Here is a 17,788-nt window from a genome sequence, read left to right as displayed (position 1 = left end):
AAGGCACCTAGCGCTGAAAGCTTTATAAGGAAGCTGTATCAGGTAGTTCCTAATATAAACTGTTTCACAGCATATAAAAATATTTAAAGTCTCCCAACTTATTCTAGGAGGCCAGAAAATTAATAACCCTGATACTCAAACCAGGTAAAAGAATACTGGACACCTATAATACTTCTTAAATTTTGAATTCTGAACATGATGTACCATTTCTCTGGGCCAACATCAATGCTATTGCTATTTGCCCCCTCTTAATCCATTTAATGCCATTTTGATGGCACCAGTCAAGTTAACAGTGCTCTCTAAAATTTTTTTTTTAATTTTCAACCAGAAGATTATTTACTATTATATTCATGAACTACTGCAAGACAGTGTGTACAAATGTGGGATCTGCATAACACATCTATTATCTGTCACCTTTCCCTACTACACTAGTTCTTTGGCTTTCAGTAGTCCTATATTACCTACAGCTGTTCACACAATTACATAAATTATATCTCATTTCACAGTGTCATTTGTCCTTCACTTGGGACCCAAGATTATAGTCAAAAATGTACACGGGTCCTAAATCAATTAACAGTTCTCACTTATAAGGGGCTCATGCAGATCTACAATATGCTTTATGTTTTTAGCTTAACAATAAAATTTAAAATTACATTAGAATTTCTTACAGAGCTTGCAGGCCCTAAAGAATACATTTAGAGATCCTCAGACCTCCATGAACTCTCATGGGAAAAACTGCTATAGATCAATCTTATATTTGAATGACCAGGGGCAATCCTAAATAACATCATTCAATCCCAGCACAATATGCCACAAATGAGTAGTGTTTACCATGAGTTGGAATCCACTTGATAGCAACTAACAACATTATTCAAGGAGTGTAAGGATAACTCAACATGAGAAAATCCACCAATGTGATTTACTTTTTCCCCTATGATCCTCTGGAAAGAAAAAGCATTTGAAAACATTAAACAATTTCTAATTAAATATCTTAGTAAGTTAGAAATAGAATGAAACACCTTTAACTTGATAAAAACCTACCAGAAGTCCCCAAACATCTTAATTAATGTTAAAAGTTTTGACGCATTTCCCTTAAAAAGGTCAGGGACAAAACAAAGACATCCCTGCAACATTCTGTTATGAATGCCTAACTAATGCCAAACACCCTGCCCATACCTCCCCGGAAAGGGAGAGAAATATAAACAAGGGAAAAAGTGAAAAATACCATTGGTACAGATTGATAGTTATCTAGAAAATCAAACAGAATCAAATGAAAAATTATTAGAACTAGAAAAAGCAGTAACAGGGTGACCTGGAGAAAAATATGCCATACGAGAAGAAAACCCATAGTTTTCCTACTAACCATTTAGGAATGTATTTTTAAAAAGAGCTCCTTCACAACAGCAACAAAAGCTATAAAATCCCTAACAACAAATTTTACAAAATACCTGTGAGTCAAAATTCTACAACTTCAATGAAGGACATCAAAGAGGATCTGAACTGGATACATATACATATAAGCCCAATGCAATCGCAATCAAAATACCAACAAACTGATTCTAATGTCACCTGGAAAATGCATACGTACATCCAGGATAGTTCTGAAAAAGAATAATCCTAACAAAATAAAGAGTTCAAAAGGAGTCACTTGAATTTATGGGAATTCAGAATGTTTTGAATCAGAGGGATAACTTTTTTTTGTTGTTGTTACATTTTTAAATTAAATCGGCTGTACCTAAAAATAAATGAATAAAGATAAAATCCAGAGTGGTTCGGCATTTAGAAAAAACTATAAAAGATCAAGACTCCTGGGGCTAGGAACGTAGCCTCAGCAAGATGTAATACCCAGACTTTAAGAAAAGTTTCATACCCAACCTCAAGAATTTTTAAACTTCTGTACAGTAACAAGACATCATAAACAAATATAAAAAGATAAGCAATGGACAGGGAGAATGTATTTGCAAAATATATAATACACAGAGGCCAATACCCATAATATATACTGAGTCCTCCCAAATAAATTTAAGACAACTCAATATAGGCAAAAATGATGAATAAGTAATTAACAGAAGAATACAAATGGCCAATAAAATTAAACTGCGCTTACTGACATTACTAAACCATCAAGTTACAAATCAAAACAATCTTATAGCTTATTTCTCTGTCTGAGATACTGGCAAAAATTAAGACATCTGAAAATCTGGTGTTAGAAAGGGTACACAGAAAGAGGGATTCTCCAATCACTGAAGTGTACATTGGCACAGCTCTGGGAACAGAGCAGTTTGGCAGTTAAGGCTTAATTATTTAGTTTTAAGAATGTATTTCTGGAAATGCAAACTGGATGAATCAAGCTATACGGGAGCAATTACAAAAATATCTATGGAAATCCATTCCCCGCTTTTTAATTTATCCTTCATCAACATACAGTTAAGAATTCACATTCTTTAAAGTGTAACAGTAGACATATCAGCTCGTATAACCTCAGTACAACATGTACCTTAACACACACAGGTACTTTAAAACTCTAAAATAGTCAACTTATTCTTTTAAAAAGTCAACAAAATTAACTTGTGAATCAAAAGATAATATTTTAAAAAATAGAAGCCAACGGACATCAAAAGAATATAGACGGGGATCCTAACAGAAAAATTCCCAAATCACTCGATGACCAAATAGTAACACTCTACTGGATTGGCTGAAGCTTCATCTCTCAGAGCAGCTTATTATATCTGTCAAAAATGTTAATGTGCTTCAACTTTGACCTGGGAATGGCTCTCTTAGGAATCTATCCAAAAAGAATTCACATACAGGTATATACAAACATATGTACAAGAATGATCATCACAGCACTGCTTGTAATAGCAAGAAGTCATAAAACCCTATCTATCTATGTCTGACAACAGAAAAACTGCTAATTAGGATTTATCTATGGTACAGAATACTATGTAGCTATGTTACTGGCATGGGATAAAACATACACACATAACATTACATTAAGTGGTAGAACAAAGTGTATAAAGCCAGCTGAATCAAACCCGTTGCCATCGAGTGAATTCCAACTCACAGTGATCCAACAGAATAGAGCAGAAATGCCCCATAGGGTTTCCAAGGAGTGGCTGGTGGATTCGAACTGCCAACCTTCTGGTTAGCAGCCATAGCTCTTAATCACTGTGCCACCAGGGCTCCACAAAATGTATAGTGTGATCCAATTTAAGCCATTAAAAAAGAAGTCCAAACACTGAGAGGTATTAAGTGTTTGTGATTTTGAGGTCTGTTCAGCTTGTTTCAGCCTTGCTTGCCATCTTTTTATCACTCTTGCCAAATTCATTCACCTTTTAGAATCTTTTCACTAGTTTGTCATTCTACCTAGAACAGAATGTTCTCTTCCCTGTGATTTTATCATGGCTAACTCCTTCTTGGAATTCAGGTCTGTTTAAATGTAATCTCAGAAAAGCCTTCCGTGACCACATTCTAAAGAAATTCTTACTCTGTCATTCTTTCTCTCAAGTTCTCCCATTTTTTCCCCCCACTACAGCACTTTTATAAGCTCCCTGAAGGAAGGAGTTCTCTATCTTACCACAATATCCCCAGTACCCACCTAGCGCTGAGCCTGGCATATAGAAAAAAAAATTTTTTTTTTTTTTTTTTTGCTAATAAATAACTGATGAAGGACTCAACAATGGTATGACTAAGTTAAGAGACGAGCTCAAATTAGGTAACTTTAACACTTCACATTCATGACTGAAAGTCACTTCAAATGACCACAGAAAAGGGCAAAAATAGGAAGACTCCACAGTTGGTCTATTTTCTACATGTAGAGAAACTATTTTTGTGTGTCTAAATGGTTAGGGCTTTCTGAACAAAGAAACCTGGGAGCTTGGTCAAAGTGACAAGCCTTGAAAACTTAAAAGAAACTGAATAGATGGTAAAAAGATTTACCTCTCCAGAGGCATGTGTTCACATCTCAAGGGGGATGAAACCTGGACTACGGAGACATTCCAAGGGTTGTAAATTCTGAGACTTCTCTGATCTTCCCCCTAGAAACATTTATTTACATTCCAAAGATTAAAAACGTAAGATCCTTCCCCTTCTGGTCCTAAGGAGAATTTGTTTACATTAGAAAGCAAAGGTTTCTCTCCCTCTTTCAGGAGGAAAAGGTGGACAGCGTGTATGTAAGCACCTAGATTCCTAATTCTGGGGGTTCCTCACCTGCCCAGTAGACCTGGTACACATGGGATGACATCATCTCTCATCACATTGCCCTGCAGGGAAGAACTAGGGTAAAGGGGAATGGACGCAATTATTGCTATGAGTTAATAATCATCTGTCCCTGCCCCAGAAATCATGTCTACTTTCAGGATAATATGAGTATAGATATTAAAAATCTATCATTCTAACACACAGAATTTGGTTCCTTTAGTTATGCTTTAATCCAGGCTTTCAGAAGAATAATAAACTTTTGAAAATATTTTAAAAAATTTTTTTTCATAACAAAAGTCTATTAAGTTCCCAACTTACAAATTAAAATTTTCATTCTAACTTTTTCCATTAAAAACATACTATACTTCTGTGTCTGAGATACTGGAAAAGCTGTATCTGTATTCTAGTTCGACTATACTATGGGTTAATGTTTTAAAGACTAGAGGCCTAATCACTTACTATAACATTGTTTCTAAATAGAAATATTCATTTAACAGTACCTAGCAAACAAAGTAATATGGAAACATCCTAAAATGTCATTTCTATCTCAATCCTAAGTTACAATCATTAAACGGGTTATGAATGAAAAAAACCAAGAGCCAGTCTGTAGATGTTAGATGGGCAAACAATGTTCAAGTGAAAAGACAACACTAATACAGGTTCCCATTCAGTTATTTCAAACCCCAAAACCCCCAAATACGCTGACTGGGCCATACATTTGTGCCCAAGACCTTTTCCTAGTTTCCCTAGAAGGGAAAATAGATCCACTAAACCATAAATTCCTCAAGACTAACCACAGAGAACTTATTTTAGGAATGTCCTTACATTATGGTACAACAAATGCAGCAGCTAGGAAGCATGGTAAGTGATCCCTGAAACTGGATCACCTTGGATTTGCATCCTAATTCCAGCAGTTACTGGCTGTGAGCCCACAGACAAATTTCTCAACCTCTCAGATCTCAGAGGCTTTTTTTTTTTAAGTCTGTAAAGTGATAAACTTTTCAAAGTCGTCGGCAAAATTGAATGAGATGGTCATGTAAAGTGCTTGGCACAAAAAAGTGAAAGGATATCATCATTTATTTCAATAAACAAGCGTTCTTATTTCTCAGTGCTCCAATATGTAAAAGATCAGGGAAAAAAATGACTTGACCATTCCCTAATTTATCAAGCCTTTTATGGTAACAAATACATTAATCACTTTTCAAAAAGAGTAAGTTATTTTTGAAAAGAAAATACTGAAAGTATAAGAATGTTAGCTTATGTGCCTCATGTGACAGAAAGCCAATAGGTATGCTAACTCAAAATTTATGACTACTATTTTAGGACTTACTGCATAACAAACAAAAACTGCCAGAAAGCCAAAGACACAAGGTAATTATGAGCTCAAGAGACAGAAACCAAAAAAAAAAAAAACCAAACAAACCCATTGCCATTGAGTCGATTCTGACTCACTGCAACTCTGTAGAACAGAGTAGAACTGCCCCACAGAGTTTCCAAAGAGCTTCCTGGTGGATCTGAACTGCCAACCTTTTGGTGAGCAGCTGTAACACTTAACCACTATGCAACCAGGGTTTCCAAGAGAGACAGAAAGGGCCACATAAATCAGAGACTACTCAGCCTGAGACCAGAACTAGATGATGCCCAGCTACAACCCATGTCTGCCATGACAGGGAACTTAACAGAGAAACCCTGAAGGAGCAGAAGAACACTAAGATGCAGACCTCAAATTCTCATAAAAAGACCAGACTTAATGGTATGACTGAGACTAGAAAGACCCCAGAGGTCATGGTCCTCAGAGCTTCTGTTAGCCCAAGACATGAACCATTCCCAAAGCCAACTCTTCAGACAGGGATTGGACTGGAGTATAAGATAGAAAATGATACTCTTGAGAAGTGAGCCTCCTGGATCAAGTAGACACATGAGACTAGGTAGGCATCTCCTGTCTAGAGGGGTGATGTGAAAGCCAAGGGCAACAGAAGCTGGATGAATAGACACAGAAATACAGGGTAAAGAAGAGTGTGCTGTCTCATTAGGGGTGAGCAACTAAAAGTATATAGTAAAGTGTATTAAGTTTTTGTATGACAGACTGACTTGATTTGTAAACTTTCACTTTAAGCACAATAAAAAAAATTTTTTTTAAAAAAGACTCGAGCTAGGTCACAAAAAAATATTACATTCCAAGAAAATTTTTTTTAAAAATGCCAGAAAGGGCAGATTTCTTTGTCTACTGTTAGTAACCCCCATGCAGCTGAATACTAAGTATAGTTCTGGAAGCTTAAGATAAAAAGAGAAACATGTTTGATAGTGACTTTTCTGGTTTAAATTACAGGAAAAAATTGTAGATTCTTTAAAAAGAGGGTGCTAGATGGCATAAAGACGGGCATCTTGAACCACAGCTTTGCAGAATATCCAGAGGCAGTCCATCCATGCCTCCTGGATCACCACCCACTCACCCACTCACACAAACTTTGAGGGGATTAGATAATATAGCTCAAGTACACTGCTATCTGATGATTGCTTGATACAGGTAGGGCTAAAGTGTAGAGAATTTATATGGTCTTCATCCTTTGGGGAAACCCTGGTGGTGTAACGGTTAAGTGCTACAGCTACTAACCAAAGGGTCAGCAGTTCAAATCCGCCAGGCACTCCATGGAAACTCTATGGGGCAGTTCTACTCTGTCCTATAGGGTGGCTTTGAGTCAGAATCGACTCGACGGCACTGGGTTTGGTTTGTTTGGTTATTCTTTGGTCAGACTCTTAATTAACCAAAGTCACACATGAGACCCTGGCACATGCTGGATCACAGTGCACTCCAAACTTGGTTCTTAGACAAGAGACTCAAGTACAGATTTTCTATGGTGTGGGTCAAGGTGGAACTCATATTAAATAGCAGATACAGGCAATAAAGCTGACATTGTATTGTAAAATTTTAGGGGTCTGAATCGTGTTCTGGTTACCAGACTACAGCTATATAAAAGCAGCCACAAGAGAGCCTCCAGAATGGGCTTTAAAAAAAAAAAAAAAAAAAGGAGTTTTAAAATATAATTTACCTGGAGCTAAAACCTCAAGAGTTCTGTGCTTAAAACTGTTTATCAACTGCTTTAATCATAAAAAATGGTCTGGTCTATTCAAAAGTATCTGAAATAGGATTACAGCCTAATACGAGTAAGCTATAAATTATACCCAAAGAAGAGTTTAGGTAACTAGGACTATTTAGAAGTATCTGATTACACTACAAGGAGCCCTGTGGCTCAATGGTTAAGTACTTGGCTTCTAACAGAAAGGTTAGTGGTTCAAAGGCACACAGTGGCTCCATGGAAAAAAACATCAGGTGATCGGCTCCCGTGAAGATTACAGCCCAGAAAACTATGGACAGTTCTACTCTGCCACACTGGATCACTATGAGTCAAAAACCAACTCGAGGGCACCTAACGACAATTTACACTTTGAAGAATGCTCTTGCTGCTCTAACTACCACAAGTTTGAACGGTTAAAACAGAAATGTACTCTCTCACAGTTCTGGAGGCCAAAATTCCAAAATTAGTATCACTGGGTCAAAATCAAGACGTCAGCAGGGCCTTGCTCCCTCCAGAGGCTCTAGGGGAGAATCCATTCCTTGCCTCTTCCAGCTTCTTACCTCCTGGCAGCATCGCTCCAATCTCTGCATCCATGGTTACACCGCTTCCTCCTCTCTCCTCTGTCTCTCTCTTGCAAAGGCACTTGTGATAGCATTTAGGGCCCACCCAGATAATACAAAATGATCCATCTCAAAATCCTTGATCATATCTGAAATACCCTTTTTCCAAATAAGGTAACATTTACAGGTTCCAAAGTTTAGGACTTAGATAGTATCTTTCGGGGGGTGAGCACTGGTGGTTCCGTTGTAGAATTCTCAATTCTCTCCATTCATGTGAAGACCTGGGTTCGGCTCCGGGCCAATGCACCTCAGGTGCAGCCACCACTCATCTGTCAGTGGGGGTGTGCATGCTGCTGTGATGCTAACAGGTTTCAGTGGTGCTTCCAGACTAAGTTGGACTAGGAGGAGGGGCCTGGTGATCTACTTCCAAATATCAGCCAGTGAAAACCCTATGGATCGTAACAGCTCGATCCCGTTTTATATGGGGCCACCATGAGACAGGAGCTGACTTGACAGCAGCTAACAACATCTTTTGGGGGGCCATTTTTCAGACTACCACACTCACCAAAGCTAACAATAACTATAACATACCAATGAACTTAACCAACTCCCCATGGCTGACACTTAGGTCTTTATCCTGTATATAATGTGTTTCTTTTGTTTTTTAAACTGTGAAATACATAGCACAAAACACAATCACTTTCAAGTTACTTAGATTATTATCCCCTTTTCCTATAAAGCAGGATCCTGGGTGGTGCAGAGGTTAAAGCAGTCACCCGCCAACCAAAAAGTTAGCAGCTTGAACTCACCAGCTGCTCTGTGGCAGAAAGATGTGGCAATCTGCTTCTGTAAAGATTTACAGCCTTGGAAACACCATGGCGCAGTTCTGTTCTAGGGATGCTGCAAGTCAGAATCTACTCTACAGCAGTGGGTTTGGGATTTCCTATAAAGCATTTTTCTTCATTTGAGATTTGTTTCCCCAAGCATTAAGAAACAAAGGGTATTAAGAAGCTGTCTTTTTTTTAAATAAGAAATTTATCTTGTTCTTCCATGATTATTGTCCCATTAGCATTTTTTTCCTTCTGCATTATATTATAAAACATGTGAATAAGCAATCTGTTCTTAATTAAAACAATGCTTGCTTACAGAATACGTGTGTTAGATTTTAGAAATTTACTCAAGACTAGACAAACCAGAAAGCAATACAGTAAGTTCTGAGTAAGCAATTCAAATGACATCATAACAATGCCTGCAGTAACCATTAAAAAACCATCACCTCATAAAAATTACTTTCAGCAGTTTAGTCTAAAGCTACAGCTGTTAAACCAGACATTAATAATTTCTGTAAGCTTCTAAAAGACACAAAGAGAGGAATGTGCTTCTTAGCTGAAGCAGACACATGAAACTCAGTGGACAGCTCCTCTCTGGAGGCAAGATGAGAAGGCAGAGGGGGGACAGGACACAGGAGCGGACACAGGAAATACAGGGTAGAGAAGAGCGTGCTGTCACATAATTGGGAGAACAACTAGGTTCACATAACAATGTGTGTAAGTTTTTGTATGAGAAACTGATTTGAATTGTAAACTTTCACTTAAAGCACAAAAAAAGACACAAAGCATTCTTTATTTAAAAGTTGTCATTGTACTGAAAACATCTGGAATACTCATCTAAATTACTTTTGGTAACTTAACAGTTTCTTTATTTAAAAAAGCAGTATCATCAATCCCTAATTGGATTATATCTTTCAACACTGTGGAACACAGAGCAGGAACCTTTCAAAGGTGATTTGCCAGTGATTACCCAGTCTTAATTAAGTTTATGAGTGCTGATACTGTTAGAAAGTTTTTAAAATTTTTTTAAAGTTTCACTTAAAATGCAAATCTAGATAATTTAATAAGATCTGTGCTTTCTTACCATGCGTTACCCATCACTATCTCATCTCCTCTAACACTAGCACTACCACCACACTACCTCTGCCCCTCAGATCCTTTTTCAATAGCCCAGTTAAGTCCTTCTCCAGTACAGGGTGGAATATGATGTCCAACAAGGCTTGAGGATATAGGGCAGTCCTATGGAGGTCTAATTAATCAACATAAGTTACAGCATAACCAGCCCTGTTTTCCTTCTGTCCTTTTGCCTATCCGTATTAGAAGTTAACAGACCTATGATTAAAAACAGTTGAGTTCAACAGTTTAGGAAACATTTACTGAGAGCCACCATATAATAGGAAATGAGACCCTCTAATAGTTTATTGGCTAGCGGAGTGGGTAGCCCCTCAATGTCTTTTCAAGTACGATTTGGTAAATGCTACAAGCGCACAGAGAGGTCAAATAGGGGAGCAGAAATCAAAAAACATTTCCTAGTGAAAGAGACCCCTCCTTGGAGAAGGAGAGTTTAGGCGGAAATTAACTACATGAGCAAAAGGAAAGCAGTCTCAAAGGACCAACATAATAAGCAAAGACAAAACTCAGCACGGTCCAGAGACCCACTGCCATCAAGTCAATTCTAACTCACAGAGACCCTACAAAACAAAGTAGAACTGCCCCACTGGGTTTCCCAGGAGAGCCTGGTGGATTCAAACTGCTGACCTTTTGGTTAGGAGCCGTAGCACTTAACCACTATACCACCAGGGTTTCCCAGCATGGTATTTTTGGGGGGGTGGGGGGCCAGGGATGGGCAGGGGAGGGAGAGGAATCTAGGGACCAGCACAGGATGAGGCTGAAGCATTAAGCTGTGGACCAGATTATCAAGGGCCAGTGGTTAAGAGTGGAAAGGTTGGCACCTCGAAACCACCAGCTGCTCCTTGGAAACCCTATGGTGCAGTTCTACTCTATCCTGTGGGGTCGCTATGAGTCAGAATTGACTCGATGGCAACAAGTTTGTCTGTTTACTATCCCATGCAAAGACGACAGGAAAGGGCCACAGTTGAATAACAAGATTTACCTTTTAAAGAGATCAACTCTGGCAACACTATGGAGGATGGAGGAGGGAAGCAAGAATATCAATTAAAAGGCTTGTGCAATAATTCAAATAAGAGATGACGAAGGCCTAAACTAGGGCTGTTAATAATAAGGATAAATTAGGAGGGACAGATCTGAATTTACTTAGGGAGTAAAATACATGGGATGTAGAAAATGACAGAGCGAAGAGTAAAAAACAGTTCCCAAGTTTCTGGCTGTGTAGATGTTAACACTAAAAGGTGAAATAGCAAAATAGGAAGTGGTATACATTTTCTAGGAGGGAACAGGAAGCTGAATTTTGGACTTGCTGAATATAAGGTACCTGAAAGTCATCCAGAAAAATAAATATGTTGGCACAAAAGGTTCTGGTGGGAAATTTCAGTTTATAGTAGTCAAAAATTTAAGAACATGTAGTGTGAAAAGGATCAAAGGGTCTTGTTTGGGCTTATTAAGTGAACTCACAGGTGCAGGATGAGTAGGTTTCAAAATGATTCCACCATGTACCAGTGTCGTGGATTATCTGCAGCTGGTAGAAAAACAACTCATAAGCACTGTTACTGGGCAGGAAAAAACCTCCTGGTGAACATCTACCCTGCTAGATATAAACTACTCTTCTGTAACACTCCAAAAAAATCAAAGTATGAAATCCTGCCTGAGTTGAAACACAGTATGTATTTCATAAAATTCTGTGATGAATATATAATAGCTATTACTGCCGCTGTCATAATAAAAAAAGACAAGCTAACCTATCTTATCCCACCTACGTTCCTAACAATAAATGAAAAACTGCAGACTGTTCCTAAGGAGTAGAACAAACCAAAAAAAAAAAAAACCAAACCCATTGCCGTCGAGTCACTTCTGATTCACAGAGACCCTAAAGGACAGAGCAGAACTACCCCCATAGGGTTTCCAAGGAGCACCTGGTGGATTCTAACCGCCGACCTTCGGGTTAGCAGCCATAGCTCTTTACCACTAAACCACCAGGGTTCCTAGAGTTCCAACCAGTGTAATAAACATTAATCAAAACTTACTACATAAAAGCTATTTTACTTTGGGTTACAACTGATATCAATTTTAAGATACACTAAAATATTCCATTTGTATATTTTTAGCAGCCTTCTGAATTAAGTCACCAACTATAGTGGGCTGATAACGGGCCCCCAAGGAGTCTACATCCAAATCCCAAGAACTTGTGAACATGTTACCTTACATGGAAAAAAGGACTCTGCCAATGTGATTAAAAATAGGATTTTGATAAAAAGACCATACCTAATGGTCTGACTGAGACTAGAGGAATCCCGGCGGCCATGGTCCCCAGACCTTCTGTTGGCACAGGACAGGAACCATCCCCGAAGACGACTCATCAGACATGAAAGGGACTGGACAGTGGGTGGGAGAGAGATGCTGATGAAAAGTGAGCTAATTATATCAGGTGGGCACTTGAGATTGTGTTGGCATCTCCTGTCTGGAGGGGGGATGGGAGGATAGAGAGAGTGGGAAGCTGGCAAAATTGTCACGAAAGGAGAGACTGGAAGGGCTGACTCATTGGGGGAGAGCAAGTGGAAGTATGGAGTAAGATGTATGTAAACTTATATGTGACAGACTGACTTGATTTGTAAACATTCACGTGAAGCTCAATAAAAGTTAATTAAAAAAAAGCCACAAAAAAAAAAAAAAGGATTTTGCAATTATCCTGGATTATCCAAGTGGGCCCAATGTAATTACAAGGGTTACTGTAAGAATCAGAAAAGTTGATGTGACCACAAAAGCAGAGTCAGAGGAGATGTGATGAAAGAAGCAGGTGTCACATTCAAAAAGTGATCTGAAGACTAGCTGCTGGCATGGAAATGGAGCAGTCATGAGCTAAAGAATACATGAGACTTCTAGAAGCTAGAAAAGTCAAGAAAATGGATTCTCTCAGGGCTTTAGAAGAAATGCAGGCCTGCCAACACTTTGATTTTAATCCTGTAAAGCCCATTTCAGACTTCTGAACTCCAGAGCCGTAAGATGATAAATTTGTATTGTTAAGCCACTAAATTGTGGTAATTTGTTACAATGGCAATAGGAAAATAATATACCAACTGAACACAAATGTCAGGAAAAAGCCAACAGCACAGTGGGTAGAAGGTGAAGGAAAACATTAACTTCAGTTTACTTCCCCAAAGGAGTCTTTTTCTCTTCTGCCAAAAAAAAATTAAATATACCCACAGGAAAAAACAGTCTTCCCCTAGAGAAACAGTTCACAAATTTGGCTGCATATCAGAATCACCTGCAGAGCTTTTAAACAACTCTGATACCAAGGTCCCATTTCAGACCAAGTGAATCAACATTCTCCTGGAATGGAGCTCCAGCATGGTTTGAAAGCCAGCCAGATGGTTCTTACGTGCAGCCACAGTTGAGAACCTCTGTTCTAGCTTAAGACTGGTGTTTAACCTCAGGAAACTCCTGGCATTTCCAGAAGCTGCTAGAAGTCCCTGAACTGTACTGGAAGACTCCCAGTACAGATACAGCTCAAAATTTATTAATGACCAAACCTGGTTCAGTGTATGTTTGGCCGATTTTAGCTTTAGCAATACAAAGTTACCTAGGGTGAATCCCCGTAAGTTAAACACTTCTTCCCAGTTCGTAACTTTGCTTTTTGACTTCTTTGGGCCATTTTTTTAATGTATTTATCTTTTCCTCTATGGCTTCTTTGGAAAAATCACCTAAATACTTTTTTAAAAAATCCACCCATACTTTCTTCTAAAACTTTCAGGCTTTCCTTTTTTTTTTTTTAACACTTTAGATGTCCGAATCTGCCCCCACCCCAATGTACTGGCAATTTATCTCACCATCATTGTTTAGTTCATCTCTTCTCCGATGATATGAAATTAGCATGCTATCTTTTAAAACTCATAACAAAGATGAGAAAATTTATATGTAAACACAGACACATATTTTATGTGTGTGTGTATATATATGCATACTGTAAAATATAACTTTAACACACTAACTTCCTATACTGTGAACAATAAAGTAGGTATACCAAACCAAAAACAAAACCAAACCTTGTGCCGTTGAGTCAATTCTGACTCATAGTGACCCTATAGGACAGAGTAGAATTGCCCCATAGAGTTTCCAAGGAGCGCCTGGCGGATCTGAACTGCCGACCCTTCGGTGAGGAGCCGTAGTACTTAACCACTACGCCACCAGGGTTTCCAAAGTAGGTATACAGGGTGCAGATTCCTTAATAAGATTATGAAATATGAAGCATTAGACACACCATCTCCACGTTTCTCTTTCTAAAAGCAGCACAGCTGTCACCAGGCTGCGTCTTCCTCAGAAGTAGAAATCAAAGATCCCCTAACAGTTTTCTCCCATGTTTGTGCTCGTCCTTGCTAAATGTTTGTTGGCACTAGGTGGAGAAAGATTTTATGACTGATATAGAGGACTAGCCACAAATTTTCTACACACACTTTTATGGCAAAGAAGCTCTGCTTCCAGATTCTTGACTGAATTAGGGCTTGTCACCCAAGTTTCCTCATTTGTAAATTTAAGACTTTATATTAAGTAGCCTTAAGATCCTTCTTAGGTCTAATATTCTGTGGATCAAAGTTTCCTTAAATGTCCTTGACAGGATAGTGCCTAAAGACAGTCCGGTTCTCTTGAGTAAAGAAGGCATTTCTACCTTCAGCAGCTTCTATCAGCTTGAATGCTTCAGGCAAACTCAACAGTCATTTCCTCATCTCGTCTTTTCTTTTTGAAGCAGGTCAAAAACAGGCATATTGTGTATTAAAGTTCATACAGCTAGCTTCCCAAGTCACAGCCAAGGTTTTCTGCTTTTTACTTTCTTAAAGAGAACAGCTGATCCATACTTCTCCATACCTATCTGGCTCCTCTGCGTAAATACTTTAAACAATGAGCCACTTACAGACTTGGCGCCAGGGGCTGTACACTTCAGGGTTTTTTGGTTTGTTTTTTGCTCACTTTGGTCGAATCTTCAATTTTTGTTGATTTCTTCAATTCTTTCTACGAAGCCATGCTGGCCAGCAATTTCTTCAATTCTAATTGTCTGTCCTCCTAATAAAGACATATTTCTTCGCTGGTATTTTACCTCCTGGCTCTCATCTGCCAGCCTAGATTTCTGACCCCTTCTAAAGATGTCTCAACCTCTGCTTGCCTAAGGGGTTTCCAGTCTACTTCATCCAATTATTTTAATCAAGTCACCTACTAATAACCCACTAGTACTTTAGGTATCAGATGATGATAGCATAATCCGGAGTCTCAGCCCTGGACATGCACCAACTCTACACCAGAAAGAGGGACCATTCTTACAGGGTCTACTTTCAGTAGTCTACTTTTCAGGGTCTCCCAGTGTCCTATGATGAAGTGCAAAATATATCTGATAATTTCCTGAGCAGAGTAGAAAAATTCCGAGTCCTTAAGTGGAGCAAGGGAGGCTACCAATTTCATTCACATCCCCAAGCAGATCACAGGAAACTGAAAGCAAGGGAGCGTGCTAATAAAGTAGCAGTAACCAGCTTACTATGAACTCTTTATGCCATCACCACGCGTGGCTCGCTTCCAATAAACATCTGCAGATCTAATGGTACAAACAGATCAGTACCCCAACCTCTGGGAGGAGTGTGTGAAACACAATTAAAGCATAAGCAAAGCTTAAAGATTTACATACTCATAAATTAATGATAAAGCTAACAAGACAAGTCTACCTATTGACTTTTAGTCCAAGGCCCCATATACCAGAAGTCAACAACTTTTGAAAAGTGCTATATCAAGGCTGTTACCCTTTCCTGGGAAGAGAAATGCCCGTCAAGTGCCAATTCCTGTGAGAAGCAGCAGAGGTGCTGATGAACACATGTATTATTCCCAGCAAGTAACAACGTAGGAAGTCACAGCAACATCCCCCTTGTGCCACTGAAAATATACTAACGGGTCCTGCATTTCCGAAAAACTAAAACTGTGATGAGGTAGTAACACAGCATCTAAGAAAGAACAGATAAAGAAAGGTTAAAGGGAAGAGGGAAAAACTGAAGGCTGATACCTCTGCTCTCGTAACAGCAAGTGCAGTAACTCTTTTGGAAAAGTGGGTAGGCACTTCATTTCCAAATGTACACAATTACTCATAGTCTGACGCAGTAATCCAGTCCGAAGAAATAATTCTATTAATAATAGGCACCATTTACAGAGTGTTTATCACTTTATATGAAACGTCATTTAATCCTAACAACCCAATGATGTAAGTACTATTATTGCCCTCATTTAGTAAATAGAGAGTTAAAAGACAAATTAATGAATAAGATAACAAGCAAGAATCTTGCTTAATGGTCTCACAATAAGCTTCCTCCTTTGTAATTTAAGGCTTTCTATTAAGTAGACTCAAGACCCCTCTTAGTCTAATAGTCTGTGGATCAATGTCTGCTTTTATGTCCTTCACAGTCCAGTTCTCTTGACGGTCCGGTGCCAGAGTAAAGACTCAAACCTAGGTCTGTGTGACTAGAAAGGCTATGCCCTTAGCCACTACACCAAATAAACTATTACTACTACTACAACTAATAAAAAACACTGATAATGATAATGCCATCAACAAGGAGACGTCTGCTACAATATCAACAGGAGAAAAAATTTTCAAGCATTAGAAACAACAGGTACTACATGCCATGACTAAAAATACTTTTATGGTAAAGTGATGAGAAAGAAACTACTCATTTACATCTGTACTACAATTACAGCTACATAAAGGTTTTGTTTTAGAAGGTAACATGGAGTTGTTAGGAGTTTGTAGAGTTTTTTTTTTCTCCTCAATTTTCAACTTCCATTATTATTGTTACCATATTACAATAAGTACATATTTTAGCAAACAATAATTTAAGACAACAGGCAAGAATAGAGGAGTACAGAATGTTTCTGGTGTCCTTCTGTCATATAACCAAAACCAAACCACACCCGTCACCATTGAGTCAAACTGCTCCATATTTCCAAGGAGTGGCTGGTGGGTTCGAAATGCCAGTCTTGTGGTTAGGAGCCTGAGCTCTTAACCACTGTGCCACCTTTGTCACATAGGATAGGTTTTCATTTGCAGAAAAACGGCTATTATGGGGAATACCAGCAGTCACAGACTGGGAGTCAGGGGACCTCATTTCTCATTCTGGGTTCTTGAAACAATTTCAAAAGGCAAAACCAATTTAATACCTCTTCTCTTCTAGTCCTAGTCTCCCTGGTTTCTGCAGGTTACTACAGGCAGATGTAGCTCCAGAAATTTCAAAGTCAGATACTTGGAAGAGGGAGCATGTGAAAGAAACCAGAAACTTTAAGAATAAAAAGTGTAGGTATATATAAGCTTATATGTTACAGACTGACTTGATTTGTAAACTTTCACTGAAAGCACAATAAAAATTATTAAAAAAAAAAAAAAAGAATAAAAAGTGTTACAGCTCTGATAAACCTAAGATCAACACAATCTTTAGGTTCACAAAAGCAGAAAAATTTGGCATAGCTCATATATACTGGAAATCAACATGACTCTGAGGAGTCAATAAAAAGAACTTTATATAAACCTTTTTTAAATATGTGCGTTTAAAAAAAAAAAAACCCCACTGCCATCGAGTAGATTCTGATTCATAGTGACCCCACTGGTTTCCAAATCCTGGAGGCACTGTGGTTAAGGGCTACGGCTGCTAACCAAAAGGTCAGCAGTTTGAATCTACCAGCTGCTCCCTGGAAAAGCTATAGGGCAGTTCTACTTTGTTCTACAGGGTCGCTATGAGTCAGAATTGACTTGACGGCAAGGTTTGGGTTATGTACGTACACACACACACACAGAGCCATTATACTCATTGACGGCAATGGGTACACACACACACACATATATATATATACACACACACACACACATACATATATATAGTGACCCGGTAGGACAGAGTAGAAATGCCCCATAGGGTTTCAAGGAGTGGCTGGTAGATTTGAACTGCTGACCTTTTGGTCAGCATAG

At 38.6% G+C, this 17,788-nt stretch overlaps 1 protein-coding gene across 2 annotated transcripts in view; it reads right to left on the bottom strand.

The window, feature by feature from the left end:
* The window catches only part of RNF2 (ring finger protein 2), a 47,837-nt gene that overhangs the window by 20,745 nt on the left and 9,304 nt on the right, over nucleotides 1–17,788 (bottom strand). Inside the window, exon 2 of one of the 2 annotated variants that reach the window (XM_049868345.1) lies at nucleotides 3,940–4,037. The exons of the other annotated variant lie outside the window; for it this stretch is intronic. The gene's annotated coding sequence lies outside the window, so the exon portion shown is untranslated. The remainder of the gene's footprint in view (nucleotides 1–3,939; nucleotides 4,038–17,788) is intronic. 2 annotated transcript variants of the gene reach the window in all.

Source organism: Elephas maximus, chromosome 24 (assembly GCF_024166365.1).
Source record: "Elephas maximus indicus isolate mEleMax1 chromosome 24, mEleMax1 primary haplotype, whole genome shotgun sequence".
NCBI classification, from domain to species: domain Eukaryota; kingdom Metazoa; phylum Chordata; class Mammalia; order Proboscidea; family Elephantidae; genus Elephas; species Elephas maximus.
This window is presented reverse-complemented; position numbering and strand designations above follow the sequence as displayed.